Source organism: Pelodiscus sinensis, chromosome 1 (genome assembly GCF_049634645.1).
Source record: "Pelodiscus sinensis isolate JC-2024 chromosome 1, ASM4963464v1, whole genome shotgun sequence".
In the NCBI taxonomy this organism is placed as follows: Eukaryota; Metazoa; Chordata; order Testudines; family Trionychidae; genus Pelodiscus; species Pelodiscus sinensis.
The window spans coordinates 11,101,331-11,122,143 of record NC_134711.1 but is presented as its reverse complement, the minus strand read 5'-3'; the positions used below and the strand labels follow the sequence as shown (position 1 = coordinate 11,122,143).

The 20,813-nt window shown below is 44.5% G+C and overlaps 1 long non-coding RNA gene across 2 annotated transcripts in view; it reads left to right on the top strand.

The window, feature by feature from the left end:
• The first annotated feature begins 970 nt into the window (after window positions 1-970).
• LOC112547022 (uncharacterized) overlaps window positions 971-20,813 on the top strand; it is a 68,060-nt gene continuing 48,217 nt past the window's right edge. Inside the window, exons 1-3 of one of the 2 annotated variants that reach the window (XR_012900665.1) lie at window positions 971-1,207; window positions 3,981-4,018; window positions 15,097-15,233. This is a non-coding gene — a long non-coding RNA (uncharacterized LOC112547022). Of the gene's footprint in view, window positions 1,208-3,980; window positions 4,019-15,096; window positions 15,234-20,813 lie in introns of those variants that run through there. The other variant, XR_003090757.2, reaches the window with a different exon arrangement.

The following is a 20,813-nucleotide window of genomic DNA, read 5'->3' as shown; positions in this document are numbered from 1 at the left end:
AGATAGTGGAAGTATCCCAAAATAGCAATGCCACATGTTTAAAAGCTCCCACTATTTCCTGAAATAGCAGGTGTGCAATTCCAGCGTCCCTGTAACCTTCGTTCTACGAGGGTTACGGGATTTGTCGGAATAGTGCCTTATTTTGAAATTTGGTGCTGTGTAGAGGGTACCAAATTTCAAAATAAGCTCTTTCAAGTTAGACTCAGAATAAGCTACGCAATTTGCATAGCACAAATTGCGTAGCTTATTCCGACAGAAGGGTGCTGATTCGATGAAGAGAGGGGTAAGACTATCCCATGAGGTATGTTGTAATTAAAAACTATTTATTAGCCTGCCAAAAAACTTTGCCAAATGTGGGTTTCCACTCTCCCACTGATCCCCAGTTGATGTAAATGGTCATAGTGCCATCAGGATCACCCTAACACTTACATAGCACTTTCTGCAGTAGACCTCAAATAACTTAACAAACAATGTCAGTATCTGCATTTTACAGATGGGGGCTGAAGTGTGTTGCCCTAGTGTAAGCATGGAAGTCAAAGGCAAATCCAGGAACAGTAACCATGTGTCCTGTGTCCCAGCCTAGTACTCTATCCACCAAGCCGATATGTCTCAATGTCAACATTCAGGCTCTCGTAATGCTCTCAAGGGATACATCTGTGCCTGGCACCACATTAACTCTGATGGGATGAACTGGCTTTTGCCCCAAATTTTCACAGAAAGTTGCCCTCTGAGATTTTAAAAAGGGCAGCTTCCTTCTGAGTATACTCATCCTGCTCCGGGGTACCTTATTCTGAGGGAAACCAGGGAGCTACAACTGAAATCCTGTCTCTGTTCACAAAATGCCTGAGCACTTTCAGCAGTGTAGGGATCGCCCACCAGTCTGTTGCAGAAGAGCTTAGCAACTGTCACTAGGGAGACTGTCAAAATTCTGAAACATGCAAACAAGAGACACCAAGCAACTTAAGGAAGTTCCAGATTCCTTTACATCTTTCCAAAATAATTGAATTTCTAGCCCTGGCAGAAAAAATACATTTCAACAGTGTGGAGCATCGCTATTGAATAAATAGAAGAACACAAATACTTGCTTTTTAAAAAACAAAATAGCAATATACTTTGCATAGAGTCAAAACAGAAAACAAAGAAATAAATTAATAGCATAATATTAAAAATGCAGGCAGGCTATTACCCTAAAATATATTTAATTAAGGTAAAATTTTATTTAATATAATTGTCTCTGTTGGGTACATCTAAGGACCTTCATCAGCTATCACGGGATTTTTCTTATAAGTTACTGAATACCTAGCTTAATTAATAGAATACTGTATCATATGAAATAGGTACCACAGTGTGATTTTATCATGAGTCTCACGATATTTAGTGTTCTTAATGTCTCAGATCTGGGTGCCAAGTGACAATGTGAGAATCTCAGATTTTTAAAGCAGGTTTGTAATCGGAATGGTTTCAGTAAAAAAGGTTGAAAATGTGATTTAAGGCAACCAAAAGACCAACATAACCCCTCTCCGCCCCCCACATATATTAAGATTTTTGATTTTTGCACGTGATTTTTGAATGCCAGAGTTGGCAATATTGGGACCATTTTAACAATATGTGAGTGACTGTGTCAGCGAGGAGGAATAATGTTAAAATGGGAGGAACTATGCTAGTATCGGTGTTCACCCTCTGAATACACCCGGTTCTTTAAGAAGACAGAGCCTGAGCGGAGGCTTGGTTAATGAAAGTGCTATGCCTTCTGTTTGACTAGCCAGTATCCCAGGTATTCAATAGCTATCCCTACCGGTGGGGGAGGGGAGAAAGATAGGCAAGTCGGGCAGTTGCCCCAGGGCCTGGCGATTGAAAGGCTCCCAGCTACTACCACTGTGGCATGGCTCTGAGGGCTGAGTGTGGGGCTCCAGCACCATGGTCCAGGCCAGTGGTTCTCAACCGTGGGCCATATGGCTCCCCAGGGGCCATGCCCTACCACTAGGGGGCCACATGGAAAAAATGGAACATTAGGTAAATTATGTACCTTTTTTCCAACTAACAGAGGCTATGAGGGGGGCCCCAGAGAGAAACAAGGCTCGGAAGGGGGCCATGAGCCCCCTTCCCTTCCGCCTAACACCCTGCCCTTTCTTGTCCTCCCCTCCCGCACACACACAGCTTGCCCAGGGCTCTATGGAAGCTGTCAGCGCCCATGATGAATAGACATCACAGGGGCTGTTATACCAAATATTCCATCCCTTTAAAAGCCTTGTGACCCTTCAAAAATTGAATGGATTTGTTAGAACATATGAAAGGCCGTACTGGCTCAGACCAAAGGTCCATCTAGCCCAGTATGCTGTCTGCCATTCCTTGTATCTGTCTAAGATATTCACCACTACGGCATCTGAAATCTGGAAAATATTGAATATATTTAGCCTCACAATCCAGCTATGAGGTAGCGGAGTGCTATTATGCCCCTTTGCACACAGAGAGAACTGAGGGCAAGACCACAGAGAAAGTCTATGGCAGAGCAAGAACTTGAACCCAAATTGCCGAATATCTAAGCTTGTAGTTCGGAACCACTGGACCATGCTACTGAAGCACATTTAGTCCTGGCCATTTTGTTCTGTAGCTTTGTTCTCAGCACTCTGTCACAGAGGAATAATGGAAACGATGGACACTGTGCAATGAGGGGTGCTCCCAGAGCTGTCCCCCTCCACCATGGGCCTCTTGCATTCTGGGGCACTGGAACTCTGCACTTCCTACACCGCCCTGCCAGCATTTTTGGAGCACCACAAATCAAGTGAATTGCATTCCGTCCCCACCCCTCCTCCTCCCTCCCAGAGCTGGATGCTGCAAATCAGCTGTTTGTGGCATTCCAGCTCTGGGAAGGAGGTGGATGAGTGGGGACGGAGTGGAAAACAGGAGATTCATGCATTCTGAAACTATTGGGAGGGAAGCAGAGGAGCAAGTAAGTACAGGGCTCCGGAGCCCCAATGTGTGAGAGGCACATGAGGAAGGAGTCAGACAGGGGGACCATGGGTTGATGTGGCCCACTGAGGAGAAGGAGGGCCACTCACATGACCCATCCTCTACTTGCGGTTGCCCATCCCTGTCCTAGTGCGAGAAGAGATCCACAGGGAAATCTAAGGCTTTAGTCCATACATGTGAGCAGTGCAATGACCAAGGCAATTTCTGATCTCTGTGCTTATAGATGTTATTCCTTCATCTTTTTGTACATGAGTCAAGTGTGTATCTTGAAACTGTCCACCCCCTGAACTAAGCTGGGAAATTTAACTCTCAATTGAGACTATATTTTTCTTCCCTCTCATTTTCCTTATCCTTTGGTATTTCATATCTAATGCTCCTATTGTATTATTTAAGTGTGTTGGGCATTTGGAAGTACAATTTTTATGAGAGACAAAATCAGTAAAACAGGTCAGGAAATTTTTGACAAGTAGTTTTCATTAGAAAATGCTTATTTGTTGAAACCAAAACTGTTTGAAGACTAAGGTCCATCAGGACAAATTTTTCATTTGGAAAAAAAATTGAACCTCCCCTCCCCCCTCAGGTTTTGAAATTGTTGAAACCATAGAAGAGTAGGGTTGGAAGAGAGAACCATGACTTTGCAAGCCTGGCCTAAAAAACCTTTAAAGATGGAGATGTCACTACCTCCCTAGGCAGCCAATTCTAGTGCTTCACCACCCTCCCAGTGAACTTCCTGGATTAACATTTTTAAAATGAAAAAAAAAAAAAAAAAAAACCAAGTGTTCCTGTTCAATGAGATTTTAAAGACATTAAAGCTAATTATATTAAAATACTCTTTAAAGTTGAGAATCAATACAAATTTGTGGAAGCTATGGAAATGATATATTTTGAGCTCAACCATGTTTGTTTTGTTTTGGCTTTGGTTTGGGATTGTCTGTAAAAAAATGTTGAGATTGGATTTTCATCTTGATTTGCGACATGAGCAAATGTTTAAATCTGTCCGTTTTTCCTAGGACAAGAACATCATGTCCAGGCAAGCTCTTGAAATCAGGTATTGTATTATTAGAATACAGTAGTAACATGAGACTTTTTAAAGAAAAATAATATTTAGCTTGGAACAAACTTGAGAGGCCTTCACTGAGTTTGAATTATGAAGGGTATTGTGAAAAATTATCTGTCCCTTTTAAAATCCCACTGCAGGAATGGACCAAAAATCAAAGGACGGGGTATTTGAAACAAATAGTTCATGCAGCAGATGGTCAATAGGATAATTCTCTGCTACTAGAAATTGTTGAGACAAATTCTGTGACTGGATCTAATACGAAAGTGGATAATTTTACAGTCATTAACACTGCAAGCTAAGTTTATAAGAAGGGTAATCAAACATCCTACTTCAGGGCATAAACTAATTGCCCAGGAGATCAGGAAATTACTTATTGCCCCCACATTCAGCATTGAACAAATGCCTAGATGTGCTGTGGGTTATTCTCCTCTTCCTCTGAAACATCAGAGAGAAGCCACAGCCTGGATATCTGTCTGGATGGAATAGTGGCGGGATTCAGAACAGTGAGTCATGGGTCAAATTCTACCCGGCCTCTGTGCAATTTCATTAATTTGTATAGAACAGCTTCCATACAAAATACTTAACAGAGTTAAATATAAATAACAGCTGTGGGTGAGAGAAGTTAAGAGAGCAGGCGGAAGAGCTGGGGGAATAAGTAAAGGTTATAGCTCGAATGGAGGTTATATGTGTTTGGTGATGTGTAGCAGAAAAGGGGGGGTGTTAATGAGGGCAGATCACCTCCTCTTTTAAAATGTGATTAAGTACAGTAGAGGCCCTCCCTTACTTTCCACTGTTGAAAGTTTCTGGAGGGTCAAAGGGAAGGGGAAAGCACAAATATTTTGATGCTCTGGGTATTCACATTTGTAATCCAAAGACCCAGTCTCTGATTTATTATGATAGTGTGTAATAGGCCCGGCCAAAGAGTTCTCAGGGCCCAAGGCAGCATGGTTGAGCCGCACAGCTGCGTGGCTTCCAGTCAGGGCAGCGAGTGAGCGGCCAGGTGGGCGGGGCCAGGAGTTGAGCAGGGCGGGGCCCTAGGCAACTGCCTTGCTCGCTTTGCCCTAAGACTGCGCCTGGCATGTAGGAATTCCAAACAGGAAGTCTTACTCATCATAATTCCCTGCAGTGGGCAGGACTTGGTCGCACACAATACCTGTCACCAAATGTCCCGAGATCCATAAAGCAAACCAGCATTGATTGGGAACACTTGCAGGCACATCAGGCTTTCCATTATGTCATGTATAGCTGCTTTCTCCTGACTCTGCTTTGTCCTTGGTCTTCAAAGGCTGCAGAGTCCCATCCGAGCAGTGTCCACATGGTGACACTTTCATAGGGCTGCAGAATGATGCCATTTAAACTTTCTTTGCTAAATTTCTGGCCATTGGAGGAGCTAATTTTTTTCCTCTTGACTTGCCTGGGTGGCTAAAACCAGAGGGGACATGCTGGCCCTAAATCTTCAGGCTCCACAACGGTGCTAGCTACCCTATGAGAAATCCTCTCTCCGCTAATGAAACATTGAAGTCTATGATTTTAATCACGTGTCAGGAAACTCAAAGTTAGGGTTTCCACAGCAACAGCACACTAAAGCTCTTTGTGTGCTGCAGTCAGTGAAAGCAGAGTTCAATTAAAGATTGTCTCAATTACCTGACAGCCTTTCATCCTCTTGAATTCTATTCCCTTCTCTCAACCCTCCCCCACATTCTTCTAATTATCTTTCCAATAAGCGGCTGGCCTATGCCAGGAATGGCCACCCCATGAACTGCGCTGTCACCCAAGGAGTCTGTGTTTAGGTCCTAGTGACAGTCCTAGTGGAGTGTGGTAGAGAGTCCACGCTCAGCATCAAGCAGCTCTCTGGAAACACAGGCCAATGGATGAAGCAGCTTGGATGGACTCTGAGTGGAAAAACCTCACCTAGGTTTCCACTGCAAGCGGGTTTATTTAGTGGCCGAGGCTTTATCAGAAGCAGGAAATGGAGGAGATCCATGAGGTAGGAGGAACAGAAAGACAATGCATCCCTGAGCCTCTGCAGAGAGAAGGGGTGGGAAGACAACTAAATGGAAAGGAACATAATCCAGTGGCTAAGTCATAGAACTCAGAATCTGGATGGCTTCTACAGCCAGTAAAGGCACCTGTGCTTGATCCGGAAAGCAAAACAGGGAGAATATCGATACCCCACTATTCCAGAGAGGTGTTGCGAGGCTTTGCTAATTCCAATGGGTAACGTGCTTTGAGATCCTCAGAAGGGCTCCAGAAGAGTCAGACACTTGCATGATCAAATGTATTTTACCGCCAACTCAGTAAGATCTATGGGCTTCTTACAAGTCTTGCCAGCGTTTTGCCTTCCGTGTTGCATGCATCTAAAGGACTCTGCCTTCGTGAAAAGCTAATCGGCTGGTGCCTGGGCTGAGCCTCATCGCTGACCAAGCAGCATGGCGTGCTGACTGCCGGGCCATTGGGCAGCTCCTTGGAAGGACATTCTTTTTTCTTCATGTAAGGTCAGAGCCAACTACTCCGCAGGCCATAAAAGCAGCCCCTTGCCTGGCTGCAGTGGAAACAGATTTGACGGGGACTCACGAGGAAGGAGCCCAACAGAAATGAGAAGAGGCAGCCAAAGGTCACCGTGGCCCGGCAGCTGTAAAAACAATCCCAGCGACATCGCTATAAAATGCAGACCTTGGGAGCAACCTCCTACGGCGTCCACCATTGCGCTCACTTACCCCTCCCAACCCCTGCATCGTGCCGGCACAAAAGAGGCAAGGCAACCAGTAGGAGGCATAAGGCAAGGGAGCAAGGGTTGCACAGAGGGAAATGAAGCTCTGTTTGGCAAAGGCCAGTGATGTTGGGGGGGCACCCACTGCCGGCTGCTGAAATCGAGCTTTTTAAGTACGTTTCAGCATAGCATGTTTGCTCCTAAGAAATCTAATATCCTTTGGGTCAGTGCAGGCCAACTGTTAGATATAAAGAATTCATAGTGCTTGCAATCCCCAGATGAACCATTTTCAATTCCTCATGTTTCTGAAAAACCATTGTGCCGATTTATCAGCAGTGGCTGTATGACATAACGAGGACCGTTTCTGGCCTTAATGCCAAAGTGTAAATATTGCATTGCCACAAACAGCAGTAGATAATGCATAATAATGAGCTGTATTTGTTAAGCGAGGTGTTACCTAGTCCCTCAAAACAATGCATTTGGGGTTTTGCTTTGTTTTTTGTTTTTCTTTTTAAGTTTTTCCCCTGCAAAAGAAATAGCTTCAATGCTCACTGCAGAAGTGAAATAATCATTTACAATTCCTGAAAAATAGATGGCATGATAAGAAAGACAAGGACAGGGATGAAAGACCAATTCTGATCTGACAAGGCATTGGTTTCGTCAGTGCAAATTCACTTAGACACCAGCAGGGCTGTAAGCAGAGCTGAATTTTCATGCCGGAGAGATGGACTCTTCATACTGTCTCGTACCATTTTTTATTAATAGGATAGGACTTCCAGGCTCAGCACATGATTAAACAACTCTCATGAAAAGGAATATTGCTGGAGCCAATGGTAATCAAGAGGTAGCTCTGTGATTTTTTTTCTAGTTAATTTCCAGTTCTCGTCAGAAATACATTCCCTCCCACCTACCTCAGTAAGGCAGGGTACAGAGCTGTCAATCATCTTGCATTGTCATATACAAGCACGTTAGGAATTACTGAACTAGGGTTTAGCAAATGCAAAGCAAAATCACATCAGTGCAGAGCATGAAGAAGCTGATTAATGTCTCTTCATCCAAGAGTTTTAATAGCGTGGACCAAAATAAAGAGGTACTTTCTCTCCTTTTAAAATACGTTTCAAAAATATTTGTGATAGACAATGAACTCTAGATGTTCAAGTCGTCTAATGGCTGAAAAAGCAGAGTGTGGTCACTAGGGGTATGTCAAAGCAGTAGGGGTATGTCAAATCAGTAGCTAGACACCTGAGACTGGCCCAGGCCAGCCAATAGGGCTTGTGGGACTGGGCTGCCTCATTGCTCTATAAACTTCTGGGCTTGGGCTGGATCCCAAGCTCTAGGGGTGTGTCTAGACTACAGGGTTTTGTCGACAAAAGTGGACTTTTGTCGACAAAACTAAACCTGTGTCTACACTACTGCTGAGTTCTGTCGACATAACGTTGACAGAACTCAGCAGTTTTGTCGACGCAGGTAAACCTCATTTTACAAGGAATAATGCCTTCTGTCGACAGTTCTGTTGACAGAAAGCGTTATTGCATCTAAACTGTCCTTTGCATCTACACTGCCATGTCGACAAAGCAGCTTGCTTTGTCGACAGAACTGAATGTAATCTAGATGCTCTTTGTCGACAGAAGCTTTGTCAAAGTATCTGTCTACAAAACTTCTGTCGACAAAAGCCTGTAGTCTAGACGTACCCTAGGACTCTGTGTGGTAGGAGGGTCCCAAGTTCAGGCTCCAGCAATGAAAAAGCCCCACAGCCTGTGCCCTGGGAGTTTGAGTGGCAGGTTCAGGACAGCTGGAGGGTTTTTATCTCTGCGCAGACATGTCCAAGCTTCCTATTTAGCCCTCATGTTTCTCCTTCCAGTGCACATTCACCTGAACCTGGAGGTACCACCAGCTTGTCCTGGAACCATTCAGTGCATAGTATTTCTACTGAGAATGCCAACGAATGAAGGGGCATGTTGTCAAGGCTTAATCCCCACTCTGGTACAATGAATGCTGAAGTGGGGGCCTGCAGAAGTACCCCAAATCCTTATCTTTCCAGGCTTCTGTATAAAGCTTCCCCCAAAAATCTTAAAAACCTAGATTTTGGGGATAAAAATCCACTGCCACCACTCAAGTAATGGTAAGAAAACCAGGGAAGAGATCACTTGGGAAATTTCAACCCTAAAGTAAAACCAGGACACCAAAAAATTAACCAATACCAGGTTAATAAAAAAAGAGAGAAAGTACTTGTATTATCACCACAGTTCTCCTGTTACAAGCATAATGACTAGACTGAAAAGTCACCAATTAATATACTCATGGGGGACCCTCCTATGGGCCAAAAGCTTAGTTACAAAGGAGGGAAATCCCATTTGTAAATTCACAGACATCAGATTCCCATTCCCAAACCATAAAACAATAAAACCTAATGGATTTATCTAAACTTTGCCCTACTTACAGATAGTGAAGAGTCTTTTCTTGGAGAGAGACTTGATGTCTGTCTCCCTTAGTATCTGGAGAGAAACTGCCCAGGGACAAAGGAGGGAAAAACTAAAAATTCCTTTGTCCCAGTTTGAAATTCCTACCTACATTTCTATAAGATGCCTGCTATCTGGTTAGGTATAGGGACATAGTTAACCCCTTACTCCCCAGGCTACTGGCTAACCCTCATGGTCATGACACGTGTGCAGGGATTTCAATGTGACTACTCTTTTGGGGGAGGTGGCTCTGTAAACATCCAGTGCCCCCAGCCCTGCAGCCTCCCCCACACCACCCTGGGCCGGGGTGCCTTCCCAAGTTCCTCATCTATCCCCCAGCACCCTGCTGCCTCTCCTCCTCCATTGTCCTAGGTTCCAAACACTTACTTGAGACTGTGGGTGACGAAGGGAAAGAACTCAGCAGGCTTCCTGGATCCCTTCTCACAGAACCAGAGGGGTAGCCGTGTTAGTCTGAATCTGCAAAAGTGACGAGGAGTCCTGTGGCACCTTCATGCATCTGACGAAGTGGGTCTTTGCCCACGAAAGCTTATGCTCCTACACTTCAGTTAGTCTATAAGGTGCCACAGGACTTCTCGTCACTTTCTCACAGAACTGCTCCCAGCCCAGCATCCCTGCTTTGGGGGCCTTCTAGTGAACTCAGCGGGAGTGCTAGCTGCAGTGCCTTTCCATGGCCTAGCTCCAGCTGCACTCAGTCCAGCTTCTACCTTGGGACCCTCAGAAGAGGGAACGCAGGGGCAGGGCAGAAGCTGTGGATGATGACAGACATGATTATGGGCGGGTATGTGCCTGCTTGCCCTCTCTTTCCTCAGGCCCCTGGTCTCATGGCTTTCCAAGAGGTGTAGAGCCCTTCCATAAGAAGCTCAGCACCCAGAAATCTGTGGCAGTTGAGGGAGCTCTGCACCTTGCAGGACTCAACCCTGAAGGTGCCATTTGCTCTGGAAGGGGTCCACCTGTCCCCATTTCATATCGGCCAATGCACTCAAATGACAGTAACGGTCAGGCACTGAACTGGTGACCGGCATGTGAAAGGCTCTGTAATATGGACATTTTCACCTGCTGTTCTTATGGGTTTTCTCCCATGATAAACAGTCCCACTAACGAAGAAACTTTAAAGCTTTTTCTGTTCCTCTTCCAAATAATGTTATAATGCCCGGTCAGATTTTCTGTAACTACATCCAGAAAGATCCAAAAAGTTCAACAGCAGTTTCACCAAGGTCTTTACCATCTAGCTCTCTGTTAGGCGCACATGGATGGATTTTGGTTAGAGCACATGTTGGGAGTATTTAACATGGTCCACTGCTTTGCAGCACAAATGAAGTTTCGATGCATTAGACTCACAGAGGATTATAGAAAAAAATAACATTGCTTTAGAAAGACAATGAATAAGTTACTGTTGGGCCCGAAGAGTACAGCAGAAATATAATAATAAAAGCATGCTGTGCTCCATCTTTTAAGCAAACACCTTATCTGGGTAAAAAATGAATCACAGACAAGTTAGATGACTTCCCTAAAATGATTCACTGACAGCTATTGGGACAATATTCGAGAATCTTAACTCTCAGACAGGGCCTGGCCTAGAAAAAAGACAATTCTATATGTCTGTGGAAAGCTTCACATCAATAGAAGTGAAACAAACAAACAAACAAATAAACGTTGTTTCCCATAAAGAAAGTGCAGTGATGTATTTTCACTGGGGGCAACTTTTGGTTTAGATTATGGATACAGCTAAAAAATAATGAACACACGTAAAATCTCCCCTACAGTGGACTACATCACATTCTCCTGATGTGGCCACTAAACTTTACACACACTCTGAAGGCACAAGTCAACTTTGATACATTATTCCCAGGCTAATGCATTTGGTGTATGGGAAAAAGTCCCGCAAAGTTCTATCTCTTGCTGTCTATTAATTTGTCATTCTGTTCCAATGCAATATCCCAGAGATGCACTAAAGCCAGGGAAAGGTTAACCCATTTTGGATCTGTAACAGGGCACACTGAGCTTTCATGAACATCCCATTGGTGGAATGTGTGTGCCTGTTCTCTCTCTCTCCCTCTCTCTCTCCTTGAAGGATCATCTTGGACTTTCTGGCTGCAGCACTCCAGGTCGGCCACTATAGTTCAGTTCCCTCTCTGGGCTTCCACAATATTCAGGCCACTTCCCCCAGCGGCTAATGGAAGGGAGGGAACCCAGGCATCTCTACTAATTTGGGTCTGAGCTCCGGTCCCTGTAGATAGCAGGCATCTACTATGTCCCTTTAACTACATCTCATAGCTTCTCTAATTCCCTGGGCCACTTCCCCATGGGTCTTACTATCTTCCCCCTCACCTCAGAGACTTGTCCTAATAGAATCCCAGCAACCAGCTCAGTGCTCCTTTTTTCTCTCCCTGGCTTCTAACAGCACTGCCCTGTCTGGGGTCCTGTAGCTCCATCAGCCAACCACACACCATATATGCTCCTTCAGCTCTAGCAAGGAACTGAACTCCCTCTGGCCCTGCAGCTGTTCTTATACTAGGCTGCTGGGCCCTGATTGGCTGTGTGCTATTCTAGAGGACCCTCACCATTGCCCCTTGCGAGAGGGAGGGGGGGCAAAGCCATGCAACCCCCAGCAGGGGACCTCAGAAGACTTGGAATATCCCATTACAGGGTCATTTTCAACTCACTCCATCTAGCATTATAAACCAGGAAGTCTTATCTAAAATCCTGATTTATTTGGGTTTTTTTCTACTTAGAAGAAAAAGAGCAGAAAGAAGTGGTGGGGGCTGGGGCGAGAATTCAATAAAATATAATTAAAATGTAGCAGAATGAAAAATCTAAAAAGGGAGCAGAGAAGGCGAGAGAGGAAATAATGATAATGAAACATTATTAGAATGGCCCAAATATTAGGTCTGTTCCTTGCTCATGGGCCAGTTTAATAGGTGTAGTCATATGGGAGTGCACGCTGAGGGAGAGTGCACTGGATTAGAACTACAGCCAGTCAAAAGGTTTCCAACTGAACACTTTTCCACTGGAAAATGCTGATTCTGATTGTATTCAAATATTCCGTAGGAACATGTCCATTTTTTTTTTTTAACTTGACAAGGGTTTCCTGACAATCTTGGCTCCCCAGCTTCCCTGAGAAGCTACCTGTCAGGCAGTCATTTACCTGGGGAGTTCAGCAGCCCAGGAGCAAAGCCAAAATATTCCGTGTCTGTTCCACCAAAATGGATTTTTCTCAGATTTTTTTCCTCCTGAGTCAACAAAACCATTATTTTTGTATGAGAGAAATTACATTTTTCCAAGACGCTCTAATGACGAGGTTGGTCCAGTTTCCAGCTCAGCCACAGGCTTCCTTGTGACCTTTGGGCAAGTCACTTAATCTACCTCTTTGGTAAAACTTGGATAGAAGTATCCTAACTCAAAGGGGTGTTATGAAAATAAATTCCATTACTCACCAAAAGGTGTTTGGATGTGGGAGCCATATAAGCAGATGGATACATTTTTCCCTCCCACAGCATTAGGCAGTCCACGACTGCTGTGCTCCTTTCTTCGTTGTGTGTGTGTACGACATTCAGTCAGTGAATTCATATACAGCACATAATCACTGGCCATTTTCCCACTCCAAGCATCCCTGCAAGCCCATCTCATAGCCCACTCTTATGACCAAGTTTGGTGGAACATTAGGAACTTAGTTTGAGAGGTTTCCCTTTCCATGAATCCTAAGAAATTCACTGGTCTCTGGTTAAAACTCACTGAGGGAAAATATTCAGAATTGGTTTAATTAGAAAACTTGTCATGTACAGCCTCTGAAACCAGTTAGCAATGAACTCTGCAAAGAATACAGGTTTCTCGACAGTGAGTCAATATCCCAACTATCAAAACTATTTTACCACCACTTCCTCTGAGCATAATGGGACAGTGGAAAATCATCCAAAAGGAAAACATTCTGAACTCTGAACATTTTGGAGGGACCTTCCAGCCACTCAAGTGTCATGCATCTTTCCGACATAACGTCCTGGCACATGGAAAATAATCCCTTGAATCTACTGATGGTAACAGGATATTGGATTACTTCTGACCTCTGGATATGGCTTGCATAAAATGCCAAACAGTCTCACTGAAGCCTAAAATGGGAATGTTTTCCTTTATAATGGGAGAAAGCGCTTCATCTTATTTTCAGTGTGTGAAATAACAAAAGAGATCTGATGTCACAAATGCAGTATTTCAAGCAACACTGATGGGGGGAAAACAAATTATTCATTTTGTTTAATTTTCCAAAACATTCCAAATAAGCCAAAACTAGGAAGACAGAAAATCTCAATCAGCAGGTTTTTTAGACTATTCTTAAAGCACACATGTTGGATACCCTTTGTGCTGTATTACATTAGGGAAAGTGTCTGACCCAAATCTGCAAACTGAGTATTAAATTCCATGAGGCATGCCATATATTTCAAGAGGCCAAGCCACAAAGAGTGGGTCTACACCACAGTTTTGCTGGCCTGGGTATGTCGGTCAGAGGTGTGAAAAAATCTATGTTCATGGTGGACATAGCTATGCCCGCAAAACCCTTTTGCATGCATAGCTGCATCTGCACAAAGAGCCATTTCACTGATACAGCATATGCCATTCAGGAAGGTGGTTTCCTTCTGCCAGTATAATTTGCATCTCCACTAGGGGGCACTGCTGACATAACTATACTGGGATAGACCAAAAGTAAGGTAGCATTCACTGGGCATGTTCTAGTCTATGTCTAGACTAGTTTTTTTTTTTTTTAGGAAATATGGAAATTTGGCACTAATTTGCATATCTTCCTATCGCTTTTCTGAAAGCAGGTTTTTTGAAAGTGAAAGTGTAACCCTTTTTTTCGAAAGAACCTGTAAACCTCAATTTTTGATGAAGAAGGTTCTTTCGAAAAAGGTTTTTTTTATTTTTATTTTTTTTTAAAGAACCATGTCTAAACTGCTTTCACTTTCAAAAAAGTGATCGGAAGAAGATATGCAAATTAGCACCACTTTGCATATCTCCTTTCAAAAAAACCTGTAGTTTAGATGTACCCTAGGAAATTATTTTGAAAAAGCTAAATTTGAAAGAATAACTCCCAAAATAACAAAATCAAAATAGCATGTCCCCACTACAGGGGAGCCTTGAAATTAGTCTGAGACTGGCTCCATTATTGTGGACATGCTACCTCGACTTAGAGCCCCAGGAAGCACTGGGGAGTAATTACTGTGAATGACTCTGGGGAGTAGTTATTTGGAAACAGTCCACACTACCACTATTTCAAAATAAGTGTTATTTGCTGAGGAAAGCAGGAGTACAGATTTCAAAATGTAAGGTATCCTTAGGGTGCGTATATACTGCTCCCATAGCTCAAAATAAGCTACGCAATGTGAGCTATACAAATTTCATAGCTTATTTCGAGTAATTTTCAAAATAGATTATTTTGAAATTTGGCTCTGTCTAACTTCTCTAGTGCATCTACACTGCACTGTAATTCAAAATCAGATAAGCAATTTGGGCTATGCACATTGTGTATCTTTTAATGCTATTTCAAAATAAATTGGTATTCCGAAATATCCCTTACTCCTCGTGGAATGAGGTTTACAGGGATGTTGGAATAGCGAGCCCGTTATATTTCAAAATAATGGGTGCGCTCAAAAGACGTGGAATAGCTATTTCGGGATATCTCTGGTATCCTGAAATAGTGCTGTAGTGTAGACATAGCCTTATTGCAAACTGAGCTAATTATTTCATATCCTACCCTAGGTGAACATGGAAAACAGTGTATCTATCCTTAAAACAACCTTTTACATAGCTGAAGACTGCTAATATGTCTCCTCTCAGTCGTCTTTTCTGTAGATTAAACATGCCTAATTCTTTCTATTTTTCCCTCCTAGATCATGTTGTGTAAACCTTTTGTTTTTGATGCTCTCTGGACTGTTTTCTGTTTGTCCACATTTCATAAAGTGTGATGCCTGAAAATGGACACAATACTCCCGATGAAGCCTTACCCTTTATTCAGTGCTGAATAAAGCAGAGAAATTACATATAACACTCCTGTTATAAATACACTAGCCAATTAGCCCGTCATAAGACGGGATATTCAGGTCCTATCTCCTGAGCTTTCTCGCTCTCACTCTCTCTCTCCTCCTACTGCCTCCCCTCTCCCCTCAGCTCTCCTCTGCCTCTTGCCTCTCTCTCCATCTCTTTCTTTCTCTTTTCCCCCTCCTGCCTCTCACTCTCCCTTTCTCTTTTCCTCCTCCTCCTGCCTCTCTCTCCCCTCTGTTTCTCCCCACCCCCCTTCCCTTTCCCTCCCACCGTGGTGCTTGGCTGAGTGCTGCCTGCTCAGCCAGGCTGCCACGAGGGAGGGGGGCGGGGAAGTGACGTACACAGCTAGGGCCAGGGCCATGTACATCACCGCCCTCACTTTCCCTCCCACCCTGGGGGAGCCGAAACGGCCCTTTGAGCTGCTGGCTCCCCCGGCGGCCCGGCTGAGGGGCGCAGCAGGAGGGGAAGGGGGGGTGGTGACATACATGGCTCCGTCCCCTGGCCATGTACGTCACTGCCCCGCCCCCTTCCCCTCCCTCCGTGGCGGCTCAGTCGAGTGTTGCGCGCTCAGCCGGGCCACCGTGGGGAAGAAGGGGCAGGTCAGTGACGTACACGGCCAGGGGGCGGGGCTGTCTATGTCACTGCCCCTCCCTCCCCTCTCCTGCAGCGGCCTGGATGAGGGGCACACCACTCAGCGCCATGGCAGGAGGAGGAAGGGGGGGCAGTGATGTACACAGCCCCGCCCCTGGCCATGTACATCACCGCCCCACCCCCCTTCCTGTCCCACTGGGCCTACCTGAGCGGTGTCCGGCTGCGGCCAGTGGCTGCATCCCCCCCCCTCGCCAGGTCTGCTTCCTGCCCCCCTCCTCCTGACCAGTCCCACGGTCCCTGATCCCCCCCCAGCTCTGCTTCCCACCCCCTCTTCCTGCCGGCCAGCCCCCCAGACACCCTCCGCTAGCGCTGCTTCCCTCCCCACCTCCTCCGGGGCCCCCCATCCTCCCCTACAGTCCCAGATCCCCCCCCAGCTCTGCTTCCCACCCCCCTTCCGGCCAGCCCTGCCCCCTTTCCCTCCTTCCCCCTCCGTGGCGCGCTGTGCCGGGCCCGCCTGAGTGGCACTCAACTGGGCCCCAGCAGGGGAGCAAGCAGCAGCAAGGGGCAAAGGGCCCGGGGTGGTGGGAGCAGTGGTCAGCTGGGCCTGGGGCGGCAAGGGCCGCTTGCCGATGCTTGCTCCCCCACCGGGGCCCGGCGGGAGCGCTGCTCAGCTGGGGGTGACGCAATGCACCACAGTGCGCCACACAGGGAGGGGAAGGGGTCGGGCTGGCCGGAAGGGGGGTGGAAAGCAGAGCTGGGGGTGAATTGTGGGCTGTGGGGCTGGAGGGGAGGATGGGGGGGCCAGAGGAAGGGGAGAGGGAAGCAGTGCTGGCAGGAGGGGGTGTCCGGGGGGCCGTGTGGCCCGAACCACCATGGAGCGAGGGGAAGAGGGGCAGGGAGCTGAGTACACAGCCAGCGGGCGTGGCCGTGTACGTCAGCATTACAGACGCACAGACACTGGGCTACTATATATATGATGCCAGAATGGCATTTGCCGATTTTTAGCAGCCTCAAACACTAATTGATTACTATTTGAACACTGTTTTTGTCTGTTATTATTTCTCTGAGCAGGAGGAGTGAGAAACACATTACTATACACATAGCCCATAAATAAAAAAAATTGTTTACGGCCCAATTGTAAAACCGAGAACTGAAAGTGCTGCTGATTAGTTTAAATTCATGGGTGGCAATGTTATGGGTTACTTAGCATCCACAAACAACAAATGACTGGCTGGTTACTACTGACAGCAAAACAGAAACAATATTAAACTGCTGTCTTTAAAATACTGCCCTGCCATGAAACACATTTCACATTCATAAATGATATAACCACTAATACTGGGCTTGAGTCCATATTTTTAGAAATATTGAGAGCAACTCTATAGCAAACTGTCTTCATTGCCAATAGCCCATGGAAACTTCATGTGCCTTCAAAAGCAAAGACGTACAGCTTCCAGAAGAAAAGAGGACATTTCTCCTGTACCGTGCTGTCTTTGCCATAGAAAGTCATAATTATAGCCTGTGGTTTTTTCCACCCTCTAAGGCAGAACCTGTGGCTCCAACATCCTTAAGGTTATACAAGCAGAGCAATTGCATACCTGTGAGTGATATCACTAAGTATGGATGGGTATGTCCCTGAGGAATCACATCATGTTGTGCCTTCTTCCTGGGCTGATAGTAACATTCCAAGGCTATGTCTAGACTACATGGCTCCATTGACGGAACCATGTAAAAGAGTTTATTCGGCATAGTCAAAGAAGCAGGGATTTAAATAATCCCCGCTTCATTAAAATAAAAATGGCCACTGCGCTGTACTGACGATCAGATGATCTGGCATAGCACAGAAATCTAGATGTGGGGAGGTCGACAAAGGAAGCCTTTGTTGACTGCTCCGGTAAACCTCATGAAACGTGAAACAAGGTTTACCGGAGTGGTTGACAAAGGCTTCCTTTGTCGACCGTGCCACGTCTAGACTGCCGCACTGTGCCAGATCAGCTGATCATCGGCACAGCGTGGCAGACATTTTTATTTTATTTAAATCCCCGCTTCTTTGACTATGCCGAATAAACTATTTTATATGTCTCCATCGACGGAGCCATGTAGTCTAGACGTAGCCCAAGTATCAAACAACGGCACAGCATTGTGTTATATTAGAAATATGTTTGTGTCATCTTATAACTCCAAGGGAAGCAGAGGCAACACCCAACACAGTAGGTGTCATTGAAACCCTAAGTTCTGAAACTACCTACAGTTTCTACAAGATGTTCCTTAATATAACACATGCTTACACAGTATGGCTATGTCTACACAGCAGCCTTATTTCAGAATAATGTCAGTTATCCTGAAATAATGTAGTGCATGTCTACACAGCAAGCCCGATATTTCAAAATAAATTGGAAATAATGGGCTTCTTACTCTGACTTCTGTAAACCTCGTGTCATGAGGAGTAAGGGAAGTCTAGGGAAAAGTGCTCTATTTCAAAATAATTGCTGCGTAGACAGTGCCAAAAGTCGAAATAAGCAATTTCAACTTAAGCAACGCAATTTAGCGTAGCTCAAGTTGTGTAGCTTATTTCAAGTTTAACCCTGCTGTGCAGACATGCCCTGTGGCTGTCAACTCCCTTCTAGTGAGGAGACCACAGAGTTTTAAGCATCCACAGTGACCTAATAGCTGATGGTATGTCTACTCTACAAAGTTAATTCGAACTAACAGACGTTAGTTCGAATTAACTTTGATAGGCGCTACACTAGCGCTCCGCTAGTTCGAACTTAATTCGAACTAGCGGAGCACTTAGTTCGAACTACGTAAACCTCATTCTACGAGGACTAAGCCTAGTTCGAACTTACTACCTCAATTTAGAGCCCCAGGAAGAACTGCGGAGTAAGTATTTTGAAGTACTCTGGGGAGTAGTTATTTCAAAATAGCAGCACTGGAGCGTCCACACTACTGCTATTTCAAAATAATGATTTTGAAATTAGCGTTATTCCTCAGTGATCAGGCAATGCAGAGCCATACAAGTTTTTAATGTTTCCCACTGTAAGTATTATTCACTCTTTGTATTTCCGTTTTTGCTCAGAAGCCAAAGCTGAGATCAGAGCCCCTACTGTGCTTGATGCTGAACACACAGATTGTAAACTCTTTGGGACAGGCACTGTCTGTCACTGTCTAGGCAAGAAAAAAGGAAATATTGCTATAAACATTTATATGTTTACAGAGGGACTGAGTGGTTGGTCTAAGATTACAGATTTTTTTTTTTAGCAAAGTAGGGAATTTGTGTCGATTGTCTGAATTCCAGTCTGCTTCTTTTAAAAAAAATAAAGAAGAATCTTCCTCTCTAAGGTAAGCAATCCATATAATGAAAAGACCAACAGGAAAAACAAGTCACTCATCAAAAGGAAGAGCCCATACTGTATCATGACATGGGAGAACTCCTGGACACAGGAATATATTCCTTAATGACTCTTGCCCAATTTGAATTCGCAGCAAGCTGGTAAAGTGGAACCACAAGTTAAATTGACTTGTGGAGTGAAAAGCCAACAACTACGGTTGCCATCCAGATAAAAATACATCTCAGCTATTTATTTAATATTGTTTGTATCTGCTTTGAATTTTAGGGCTGATACTGTTTATGCAGTTTGAAAAACATCTTGAATTAATATTCAGCATTTACTAAGCCACTTGGATTTCCTGATGTAAATTGCATGAGCTCATAGCAGCCAGGGCCTCCCTAGAGTCAGCACCAAAAAATTCAATAGTAAAACCAGTGCTTTGATATATTAGAAAACAGGGTCATCTTCATCTTTGCTATATGATCATTGGTAAAAAGAAGCAAAAACTAATAAACCAGACCAATTCACTATTCAATTCCTAAGGAAAACATTGCAGCCATTGAGGGAACTTGTGAATGCCAGTGCTTATTGTATATTTGGCAACTTCAATGATAAAATCAACAACAGACGGACTATTTCCAGAGAGATCTGAAACATTTCAGACCCTACTAGCCATTGCCCTGAAACACAGACTGAACCCCCAGATAAAATTGATTTCCAAGCACATGCATACTTGGCCAATTTTATATTTCAATTTTTTTTCCTGTGCACTGCCACTGTACTTCTAGTTCTGTTCTTTGGATCAGAAAGGCAGTCCAACTGGAAAGCTATTCTTACAAGGTTGCTGCCTGATTTCCGGGGCAAAAAGGTTTAGATATCTTGGATGAGCATCAGCACCCACCATCAACTCTGACCACGTGGAGACTATAACTGAGAAGATTTTGAGGGCCCATCGTGCCAGAACATATGCTGAGAGTAACTGAAAGTCATTGCCACCTAAGGACACAACTGAACATAAGAACATAAAAAAGGGCCATACTGGGTCAGACCAAAGGTCCATCTAGCCCAGTATTCTGTCTTCCAACAGTGGCTAATGCCAGATGCTCCAGAGGGAGAGCAGAACAAACAATCATCACATGATCCCTCTCCTGTCACCCATTTCTAGCCTCTGACAAACTAAAGCGAGGGAAACCATTCCCACCCATCCTGGATAATAGCAGTTGATGGACCGAACTTCCATGAATTTATCTAGTTCTTTTTTGAATTCTGTTAAAGTCCTGGTCTTCATGACATCCTCTGGCAAGGAGTTCCACAGGTTGATTGTGTGCTGCGTGAAGAAAAACTGCCTTTTTTAATTTTAAACCTGCTACCTATTAATTTCATTTGGTGTCCCCTGGTTCTTATTTATGGGAACAAGTAAATTACTTTTTCTTATTCACTTTCTCCATACCTGTCATGATTTTATAGACTTCTGTCATATCCCCTCTTAGTCTCCTCTTTTCTAACATGAAAAGTCCCAGTCCTTTTAATCTCTCTTCATATGGGACCCATTCCAAACCCATCATTGTTGTTGCCCTTTTTTGAACCTTTTCTAATGCCAATATATCTTTATTGCGATGAGGTGACCACATCTGTAGGTAGTATTC